A 12,022-nucleotide genomic window follows, 5' to 3' on the forward strand; every position below is an offset into this window, starting at 1 on the left:
AACAGGGAGTCCCGCACAGGGCGCCATCCAACCTAAGGCCAGTCCTGATCATGTGATATCTATATATAGGTGTTACCTGTCAGTGTAATCCTGCATGTAATGTTAATGAGATGTATGCTGAGAATTGATCTCTACAGAACAGGAAGGATCAGTCTACTATAAGACTCAGTGGCCAGAGGGAAAAATGCAAGATTTTAGGATTATTTTTAAATAAAGATGACTTTAAAAAAAAAGAAATCGTAAAAATATTTTTAACATAAAAACTTTAAACAATAGGTCATTTTCTGATGACACACGCCCTATAAGTGGTTAAACGGAGTTTCCTCAGATCCCGGCTGTTAATCGCAGCTGGTGCCTCCAAAATCTGACACTAAGCCTAGTGCATGACCGGATCCATAGAACACCTTGTAGAGAACTTCTATGTGCAGTCACAGCTCCCTCAGGTCCTGCACTATGTATAACACATTGTCTGACGTGTTACTGTAATGTAGAACTAAGGAGGAACCCCACCTTAACAAACCTCCCAATTCACTTTCTAAATTCATTATTACTGACCTCTGGTAACACCTCCTGGAATTTCCTCCTCCACTTCACTCTTACACCGTTGATCGCCCCTCACCCGCTCTTCTTCTTCATCCTCCACTTTAATATCAGTCAGATCTTCCCCCTGATTTCACATATGTAACAATTCAGTACAATACAGCAGAGGGAGCGAAGAATCTAACAGATCAACATAAGAAACCACCAAAATCTATGTCCACATCTATGACCGCTGGACCAAAAAGCTCCGCACCCCCTATATAGATCTGGTATACGGCTCAGCTTCATCTACCTGATGATTCTCTGGGACATTGTGATTTTCCTCTGGACAGTCCTGGGAATACAGAGGACTGGGACATCTCTCTGGTGGATTTCTACTACTGGATCCATCTGTAGGAAACACACAGTGACTGAATACATGACTACTGTATATCTGTCTATATATCACACACTTCTCTCTACACTTCTATGTTTACTGATCAGAGCCGGAATTACAATGTTGAGGTCCTCACTACCGGTGTCGAGGTCCCTGCACCTTGTAAGCCGCAGGCCTAAAGGAGACTGTGGACTACCAGAGCGAACGGCGGGACACCAACAGCTCCCTGCTCCGCCATAGTATTTACCTGTATCTGCCTTCTGTGGACGCGGATACACATGAAAGTGGCGGGACACAGGGGCCTCTATTTTGAGAGTGCCCTGCAACCCAAAAAATTGTCAGTGTGTCAAATGCTTATTAGCCTCTTACAGGCTGTGTACACCTTTATAGACAATATTTTCTACACGCTTTTATTAACCCCTCCATACGGCAATATTCTTTCAAACCGCTGATTCCCCGGGCAGTTGTCATATAAATAAACATTGGCAGAATGGAAAGGGGTTTAATGTGTGCAGCGCTGCACTTTCCTGTCCGCCGGCTCTCTCCACAAGTGCCGGCACATCCCCCCCTTAGTTTAATCAAACTTACATGCCAAACCCCTGCAGATCAGCACCTCAGCACCTGTAGATAGCGCCACTGAAGCTCCCACTAGGAGCAGAATGCTTTGCCAGAGCGTTGCCGTCAACTTGGCTGGGAATTGTGATCCTAGAGGGAGCCCCTGACGTCTCTGTCCATATATGGACAGTCACGACAGGGACTCCTCTGGGAGTGGAATCCACGGCCTATTTTTGACCTGTTTAAGACAGAACCATTTCTCAAATCTGACGTGTCACTTTAAAGAGGCTCTGTCACCAGATTCTGAAACCCCTATCTCGTATTGCAGCAGATCGGCGCTGCAATGTAGATTACAGTAACGTTTTGTTTTTTTCAAAAACGAGCATTTTTGGCGAAGTTATGACCATTTTTATATTTATGCAAATGAGCCTTTCTTAAGTACAACTGGGCGTGTTTAAAGTTAAGTCTAAGTGGGCGTGTATTATGTGCGTACATCTGGGTGTGTTTACTTGTTTTAATAGCTGGGCGTTGTGAATGGAAGTGGATGATGCTGACGAATCAGCATCATCCACTTCTCTTCGTTAACACCCAGCTTCTGGCAGTTCACAGACACACAGCGTGTCCTCGCTCATCCGACGCGATGAAGTTCCTGTGGGAGGAAGTGAGTGACGTCACAGCGTGATCTCGCGAGATCACGCTGTGTGTCTGTGCACACATAGAGGTGGGACCCCCATATATCAGACATTTATAGCATATAGAGTAAAATGAAGACATTTCCCCCCAGACAATGAAGACTTGACTCCTGACAACCTGACACATGGCGGATACTGGGGAGACACTGCTGACATCGCACAAGACGTGGTGCACACTATGCAGTCAGTGTTTTGATATGAACTGTGAGGTTCTGCAGCAGCTGAGGTGACATTATATATAAAGGAAACATGCAGTGTGATCTCTTATCATCATGTTATAACGCAGGTGGAGCAGAGCAGAGTGATACATTGTTTTGTGGAATAAGATTCAGTATAAACTTGTATTTTACTCATTTAACCCCTTCCTGAACAGGACATTTACCGACATAGGGAACACCTGACACCCTGGGCTGGAAACCTGCAAAGGCTGGAAACCTAAGAGAACTGTGATTAAGGCCATTTATATACTTAGATTCTGTGGTCAACAGCGACTGCAGAAACTAAGCTGTAAGAAAGACGGGGGTCCTCCCTGACAGCTCATCGTCCCCACGCGACACGATGGACGGTTGTCATGGCAGCATGGGGGGCAATGAAGGTCCGCCATCTTTCTGCTCCTATAAACCCCTTAATATTAATCACGATATATTGCGATACATTAGTGTTACAGTGATTTGTACCGGAGATCTAATCATCACTAGTTCAAGTCCCCCAGAACATTTTTTTTTGAAAAAACAGTAAAATAACGTTTTCATTTATGAATAAAAATAATTTAAAATGTAAAAAAAAAACCTCCACAAACCCTTTTCCCATTTTTCTCTAAAGTAACGTAAAAAACATAAACATAACTGGTATCACCGCATCCGTAAGAGTCAGAACGATTACAATATAATGTTATTTACCCGCACGGTGAACACCGTAAAAACATAAACATAACTGGTATCACCGCATCCGTAAGAGTCAGAACGATTACAATATAATGTTATTTACCCGCATGGTGAACACCGTAAAAACATAAACATAACTGGTATCACCGCATCCGTAAGAGTCAGAACGATTACAATATAATGTTATTTACCCGCACGGTGAACACCGTAAAAAACATAAACATAACTGGTATCACCGCATCCGTAAGAGTCAGAACGATTACAATATAATGTTATTTACCCGCACGGTGAACACCGTAAAAACATAAACATAACTGGTATCACCGCATCCGTAAGAGTCAGAACGATTACAATATAATGTTATTTACCAGCACGGTGAACACCGTAAAAACATAAACATAACTGGTATCACCGCATCCGTAAGAGTCAGAACGATTACAATATAATGTTATTTACCCGCACGGTGAACACCGTAAAAAACATAAACATAACTGGTATCACCGCATCCGTAAGAGTCAGAACGATTACAATATAATGTTATTTACCCGCACGGTGAACACCGTAAAAACATAAACATAACTGGTATCACCGCATCCGTAAGAGTCAGAACGATTACAATATAATGTTATTTACCCGCACGGTGAACACCGTAAAAACATAAACATAACTGGTATCACCGCATCCGTAAGAGTCAGAACGATTACAATATAATGTTATTTACCCGCACGGTGAACACCGTAAAAACATAAACATAACTGGTATCACCGCATCCGTAAGAGTCAGAACGATTACAATATAATGTTATTTACCCGCACGGTGAACACCGTAAAAACATAAACATAACTGGTATCACCGCATCCGTAAGAGTCAGAACGATTACAATATAATGTTATTTACCCGCACGGTGAACACCGTAAAAACATAAACATAACTGGTATCACCGCATCCGTAAGAGTCAGAACGATTACAATATAATGTTATTTACCCGCACGGTGAACACCGTAAAAACATAAACATAACTGGTATCACCGCATCCGTAAGAGTCAGAACGATTACAATATAATGTTATTTACCCGCACGGTGAACACCGTAAAAACATAAACATAACTGGTATCACCGCATCCGTAAGAGTCAGAACGATTACAATATAATGTTATTTACCCGCACGGTGAACACCGTAAAAACATAAACATAACTGGTATCACCGCATCCGTAAGAGTCAGAACGATTACAATATAATGTTATTTACCCGCACGGTGAACACCGTAAAAAACATAAACATAACTGGTATCACCGCATCCGTAAGAGTCAGAACGATTACAATATAATGTTATTTACCCGCACGGTGAACACCGTAAAAAACATTTTTAAAATAAAATAAAAAAACACTAGCAGCTCTAAAAAAATAAATAAAAAATATTATAAAATGATCAAAAACTGCAGCTCGTCCCACAAAAAATAAGCCCTCACTCCGCTACATCGACGGAAAAATAAAAAAAGTTCTGGTTCTGATTATACAGTTTTTTTTTGGTTTTCCAAGGACAATTAGGGTGTGGCTTCTTTGGTGGGTGTCTTATGGGGGCGTGGTTTATCTCATGGGTCTGGCTAATGGGGCATGGTTTTCTTCCCAGAATTTCTGCATCCAAATAAACAAACAAAACCGTCTGCACTAGTTTGGCTGACAACCACTATGGTGGCCGGTATCTCTCTGGTTATCTGGTTGTTTACAGGCAGGTGATGTCTCACTTTATCACTAGGGCGAGGTGATATGTGCTGACCACTACTGGCAGCGTAAATACCAGCGCAGATAGCGTCACACTGTAGATGGTGTGCTCCTTGTAGATGGTGCTCCACACTGCCCCCTGTAGATAATGCCACACACAGCCCCCCTGTAGATAGGGCCACATAGAGCCCCCCTGTAGATATGGCCACACAAAGCCCCCTGTAGATATCACCACACACAGCCCACTATAGATAGGGCCACACACAGCCCCCTGTAGATAGTACCACACACACTGCTCCCTGTAGATATTACCACACACTGCTCCCTGTATATATTACCACACACACACTGCTCCCTGTAGATATTACCACACACACTGCTCCCTGTACATATTACCACACACACTGCTCCCTGTAGATATTACCACACACTGCTCCCTGTAGATATTACCACACACACTGCTCCCTGTAGATATTACCACACACACTGCTCCCTGTAGATATTACCACACACACTGCTCCCTGTAGATATTACCACACTGCTCCCTGTAGATATTACCACACACACTGCTCCCTGTATATATTACCACACACACTGCTCCCTGTAGATATTACCACACACTGCCCCTGTAGATATTACCACACACACTGCTCCCTGTACATATTACCACACACTGCCCCCTGTAGATAATACCACACTGCTCCCTGTAGATATTACCACACACACTGCTCCCTGTAGATATTACCACACACACTGCTCCCTGTAGATATTACCACACACACTGCTCCCTGTAGATATTACCACACACACAGCCCCCCTGTAGATATTACCACACACACTGCTCCCTGTAGATATTACCACATACACTGCTCCCTGTAGATATTACCACACACTGCTCCCTGTAGATAATACCACACTGCCCCCTGTAGATATTACCACACACTGCCCCCTGTAGATAATACCACACTGCTGACTGTAGATATTACCACACACACTGCTCCCTGTAGATATTACCACACACACTGCTCCCTGTAGATATTACCACACACACTGCTCCCTGTACATATTACCACACACTGCTCCCTGTAGATATTACCACACACTGCTCCCTGTATATATTACCACACACATTGCTCCCTGTAGATATTACCACACACACTGCTCCCTGTAGATATTACCACACACTGCTCCCTGTAGATATTACCACACACTGCCCCCTGTAGATATTACCACACACTGCCCCCTGTAGATAATACCACACTGCCCCCTGTAGATATTACCACACACACTGCTCCCTGTAGATATTACCACACACACTGCTCCCTGTAGATATTACCATACACTGCTCCCTGTAGATATTACCACACACTGCTCCCTGTATATATTACCACACACACTGCTCCCTGTAGATATTACCACACACTGCTCCCTGTAGATATTACCACACACTGCCCCCTGTAGATATTACCACACACACTGCTCCCTGTAGATATTACCACACACACTGCTCCCTGTAGATATTACCACACACACTGCTCCCTGTAGATATTACCACACACTGCTCCCTGTATATATTACCACACACATTGCTCCCTGTAGATATTACCACACACACTGCTCCCTGTAGATATTACCACACACTGCTCCCTGTAGATATTACCACACACTGCCCCCTGTAGATATTACCACACACTGCCCCCTGTAGATAATACCACACTGCCCCCTGTAGATATTACCACACACACTGCTCCCTGTAGATATTACCACACACACTGCTCCCTGTAGATATTACAATACACTGCTCCCTGTAGATATTACCACACACTGCTCCCTGTATATATTACCACACACACTGCTCCCTGTAGATATTACCACACACTGCTCCCTGTAGATATTACCACACACTGCCCCCTGTAGATATTACCACACACACTGCTCCCTGTAGATATTACCACACACACTGCTCCCTGTAGATATTACCACACACACTGCTCCCTGTAGATATTACCACACACTGCTCCCTGTAGATAATACCACACTGCTCCCTGTAGATATTACCACACACTGCTCCCTGTAGATATTACCACACACGCTGCTCCCTGTAGATATTACCACACACACTGCTCCCTGTAGATATTACCACACACACACTGCTCCCTGTAGATATTACCACACACTGCTCCCTGTAGATATTACCACACACTGCTCCCTGTAGATATTAACACACACACACACACTGCTCCCTGTAGATATTACCACACACGCTGCTCCCTGTAGATATTACCACACACTGCTCCCTGTAGATATTACCACACACGCTGCTCCCTGTAGATGTTACCACACACTTCTCCCTGTAGATATTACCACACACACTGCTCCCTGTAGATATTACCACACACACTGCTCCCTGTAGATATTACCACGCACACTGCTCCCTGTATATATTACCACACACTGCTCCCTGTAGATATTACCACACACACTGCCCCTGTAGATATTACCACACACACTGCTCCCTGTACATATTACCACACACTGCCCCCTGTAGATAATACCACACTGCTCCCTGTAGATATTACCACACACACTGCTCCCTGTAGATATTACCACACACACTGCTCCCTGTAGATATTACCACACACACTGCTCCCTGTAGATATTACTACACACACAGCCCCCTGTAGATATTACCACACACACTGCTCCCTGTAGATATTACCACATACACTGCTCCCTGTAGATATTACCACACACTGCTCCCTGTAGATAATACCACACTGCCCCCTGTAGATATTACCACACACTGCCCCGTGTAGATAATACCACACTGCTCCCTGTAGATATTACCACACACACTGCTCCCTGTAGATATTACCACACACACTGCTCCCTGTAGATATTACCACACACACTGCTCCCTGTACATATTACCACACACTGCTCCCTGTAGATATTACCACACACTGCTCCCTGTATATATTACCACACACATTGCTCCCTGTAGATATTACCACACACACTGCTCCCTGTAGATATTACCACACACTGCTCCCTGTAGATATTACCACACACTGCCCCCTGTAGATATTACCACACACTGCCCCCTGTAGATAATACCACACTGCCCCCTGTAGATATTACCACACACACACTGCTCCCTGTAGATATTACCACACACTGCTCCCTGTAGATAATACCACACTGCTCCCTGTAGATATTACCACACACACACACTGCTCCCTGTAGATATTACCACACACTGCTCCCTGTAGATATTACCACACACTGCTCCCTGTAGATATTAACACACACACTGCTCCCTGTAGATATTACCACACACACTGCTCCCTGTACATATTACCACACACTGCTCCCTGTAGATATTACCACACACTGCTCCCTGTATATATTACCACACACATTGCTCCCTGTAGATATTACCACACACACTGCTCCCTGTAGATATTACCACACACTGCTCCCTGTAGATATTACCACACACTGCCCCCTGTAGATATTACCACACACTGCCCCCTGTAGATAATACCACACTGCCCCCTGTAGATATTACCACACACACTGCTCCCTGTAGATATTACCACACACACTGCTCCCTGTAGATATTACCATACACTGCTCCCTGTAGATATTACCACACACTGCTCCCTGTAGATAATACCACACTGCTCCCTGTAGATATTACCACACACTGCTCCCTGTAGATATTACCACACACGCTGCTCCCTGTAGATATTACCACACACACTGCTCCCTGTAGATATTACCACACACACTGCTCCCTGTAGATATTACCACACACACTGCTCCCTGTATATATTACCACACACACTGCTCCCTGTAGATATTACCACACACTGCTCCCTGTAGATATTACCACACACACTGCTCCCTGTAGATATTACCACACACACTGCTCCCTGTAGATATTACCACACACACTGCTCCCTGTAGATATTACCACACACTGCTCCCTGTAGATATTACCACACACACTGCTCCCTGTAGATATTACCACACACACTGCTCCCTGTAGATATTACCACACACACTGCTCCCTGTAGATATTACCACACACTGCTCCCTGTAGATATTACCACACACACTGCTCGCTGTAGATATTACCACACACACTGCTCCCTGTATATATTACCACACACGATGCTCCCTGTAGATATTACTACACACGGCTCCCTGTAGATCTTACCACACACACTGCTCCCTGTAGATATTACCACACACACTGCTCCCTGTAGATATTACCACACACACTGCTCCCTGTAGATATTACCACACACACTGCTCCCTGTAGATATTACCACACACTGCTCCCTGTAGATATTACCACACTGCTCCCTGTAGATATTACCACACACGCTGCTCCCTGTAGATATTACCACACACGCTGCTCCCTGTAGATAGTACCACACACACTGCTCCCTGTAGATATTACCACACACACTGCTCCCTGTAGATATTACCACACACACTGCTCCCTGTAGATATTACCACACACTGCTCCCTGTAGATATTACCACACACACACACTGCTCCCTGTAGATATTACCACACACACTGCTCCCTGTAGATATTACCACACACACTGCCCCCTGTATATATTACCACACACACTGCTCCCTGTATATATTACCACACACACTGCTCCCTGTATATATTACCACACACACTACTCCCTGTAGATATTACCACACACACTGCTCCCTGTAGATATTACCACACACACTGCTCCCTGTAGATATTACCACACACACTGCTCCCTGTATATATTACCACACACACTGCTCCCTGTAGATATTACCACACACTGCTCCCTGTATATATTACCACACACACTGCTCCCTGTAGATATTACCACACACACTGCTCCCTGTAGATATTACCACACACTGCTCCCTGTAGATATTACCACACACACTGCTCCCTGTAGATATTACCACACACTGCTCCCTGTAGATATTACCACACACACTGCTCCCTGTATATATTACCACACACGCTGCTCCCTGTAGATATTACCACACACGCTGCTCCCTGTAGATATTACCACACACGCTGCTCCCTGTAGATATTACCACACACGCTGCTCCCTGTAGATATTACCACACACGCTGCTCCCTGTAGATATTACCACACACACTGCTCCCTGTAGATATTACCACACACACTGCTCCCTGTAGATATTACCACACACACTGCTCACTGTAGATATTACCACACACACTGCTCCCTGTAGATATTACCACACACACTGCTCCCTGTAGATATTACCACACACACTGCTCCCTGTAGATATTACCACACACACTGCTCCCTGTAGATATTACCACACACTGCTCCCTGTAGATATTACCACACACTGCTCCCTGTAGATATTACCACACACACTGCTCCCTGTAGATATTACCACACACACTGCTCCCTGTAGATATTACCACACACACTGCTCCCTGTAGATAATACCACACACACTGCTCCCTGTATATATTACCACACACACAGCCCCCCTGTAGATATTACCACACACTGCTCCCTGTAGATATTACCACACACTGCTCCCTGTAGATATTACCACACACACTGCTCCCTGTAGATATTACCACACACACTGCTCCCTGTAGATATTACCACACACACTGCTCCCTGTAGATATTACCACACACACTGCTCCCTGTAGATATTACCACACACACTGCTCCCTGTAGATATTACCACACACACTGCTCCCTGTAGATATTACCACACACACTGCTCCCTGTAGATATTACCACACACTGCTCCCTGTAGATATTACCACACACACTGCTCCCTGTAGATATTACCACACACACTGCTCCCTGTAGATATTACCACACACACTGCTCCCTGTAGATATTACCACACACACTGCTCCCTGTAGATATTACCACACACACTGCTCCCTGTAGATATTACCACACACACTGCTCCCTGTAGATATTAGCACACGCTGCTCCCTGTAGATATTACCACACTGCTCCCTGTAGATATTACCACACACACTGCTCCCTGTAGATATTACCACACACGCTGCTCCCTGTAGATAGTACCACACACACTGCTCCCTGTAGATATTACCACACACACTGCTCCCTGTAGATATTACCACACACTGCTCCCTGTAGATATTACTACACACTGCTCCCTGTAGATATTACCACACACTGCTCCCTGTAGATATTACCACACACTGCTCCCTGTATATATTACCACACACTGCTCCCTGTAGATATTACCACACACACACACTGCTCCCTGTAGATATTACCACACACACTGCTCCCTGTAGATATTACCACACACACTGCTCCCTGTAGATATTACCACACACACTGCTCCCTGTAGATATTACCACACACTGCTCCCTGTAGATATTACCACACACACTGCTCCCTGTATATATTACCACACACACTGCTCCCTGTATATATTACCACACACACTGATCCCTGTAGATATTACCACGCACACTGCTCCCTGTAGATATTACCACACACACTGCTCCCTGTAGATATTACCACACACTGCTCCCTGTAGATATTACCACACACTGCTCCCTGTAGATATTACCACACACTGCTCCCTGTAGATATTACCACACACACTGCTCCCTGTAGATATTACCACACACACTGCTCCCTGTAAATATTACCACACACTGCTCCCTGTAGATATTACCACACACACTGCTCCCTGTATATATTACCACACACACTGCTCCCTGTATATATTACCACACACACTGATCCCTGTAGATATTACCACGCACACTGCTCCCTGTAGATATTACCACACACACTGCTCCCTGTAGATATTACCACACACTGCTCCCTGTAGATATTACCACACACTGCTCCCTGTAGATATTACCACACACTGCTCCCTGTAGATATTACCACACACACTGCTCCCTGTAGATATTACCACACACTGCTCCCTGTAGATATTACCACACACACTGCTCCCTGTAGATATTACCACACACTGCTCCCTGTAGATATTACCACACACACTGCTCCCTGTAGATATTACCACACACTGCTCCCTGTAGATATTACCACACACTGCTCCCTGTATATATTACCACACACTGCTCCCTGTAGATATTACCACACACACACACTGCTCCCTGTAGATATTACCACACACACTGCTCCCTGTAGATATTACCACACACACTGCTCCCTGTAGATATTAC

At 44.8% G+C, this 12,022-nt stretch overlaps 1 long non-coding RNA gene across 1 annotated transcript in view; it reads right to left on the reverse strand.

The window, feature by feature from the left end:
* Positions 1-561: 561 nt before the first annotated feature.
* LOC142674693 (uncharacterized) overlaps positions 562-12,022 on the reverse strand; it is a 76,806-nt gene continuing 65,345 nt past the window's right edge. Inside the window, exons 3-4 of the long non-coding RNA XR_012851804.1 lie at positions 833-930; positions 562-667 (exon numbers count right to left, since the gene is read on the reverse strand). This is a non-coding gene — a long non-coding RNA (uncharacterized LOC142674693). The remainder of the gene's footprint in view (positions 668-832; positions 931-12,022) is intronic.

This window comes from Rhinoderma darwinii (assembly GCF_050947455.1).
Source record: "Rhinoderma darwinii isolate aRhiDar2 chromosome 1 unlocalized genomic scaffold, aRhiDar2.hap1 SUPER_1_unloc_9, whole genome shotgun sequence".
Taxonomy (NCBI): Eukaryota; Metazoa; Chordata; class Amphibia; order Anura; family Rhinodermatidae; genus Rhinoderma; species Rhinoderma darwinii.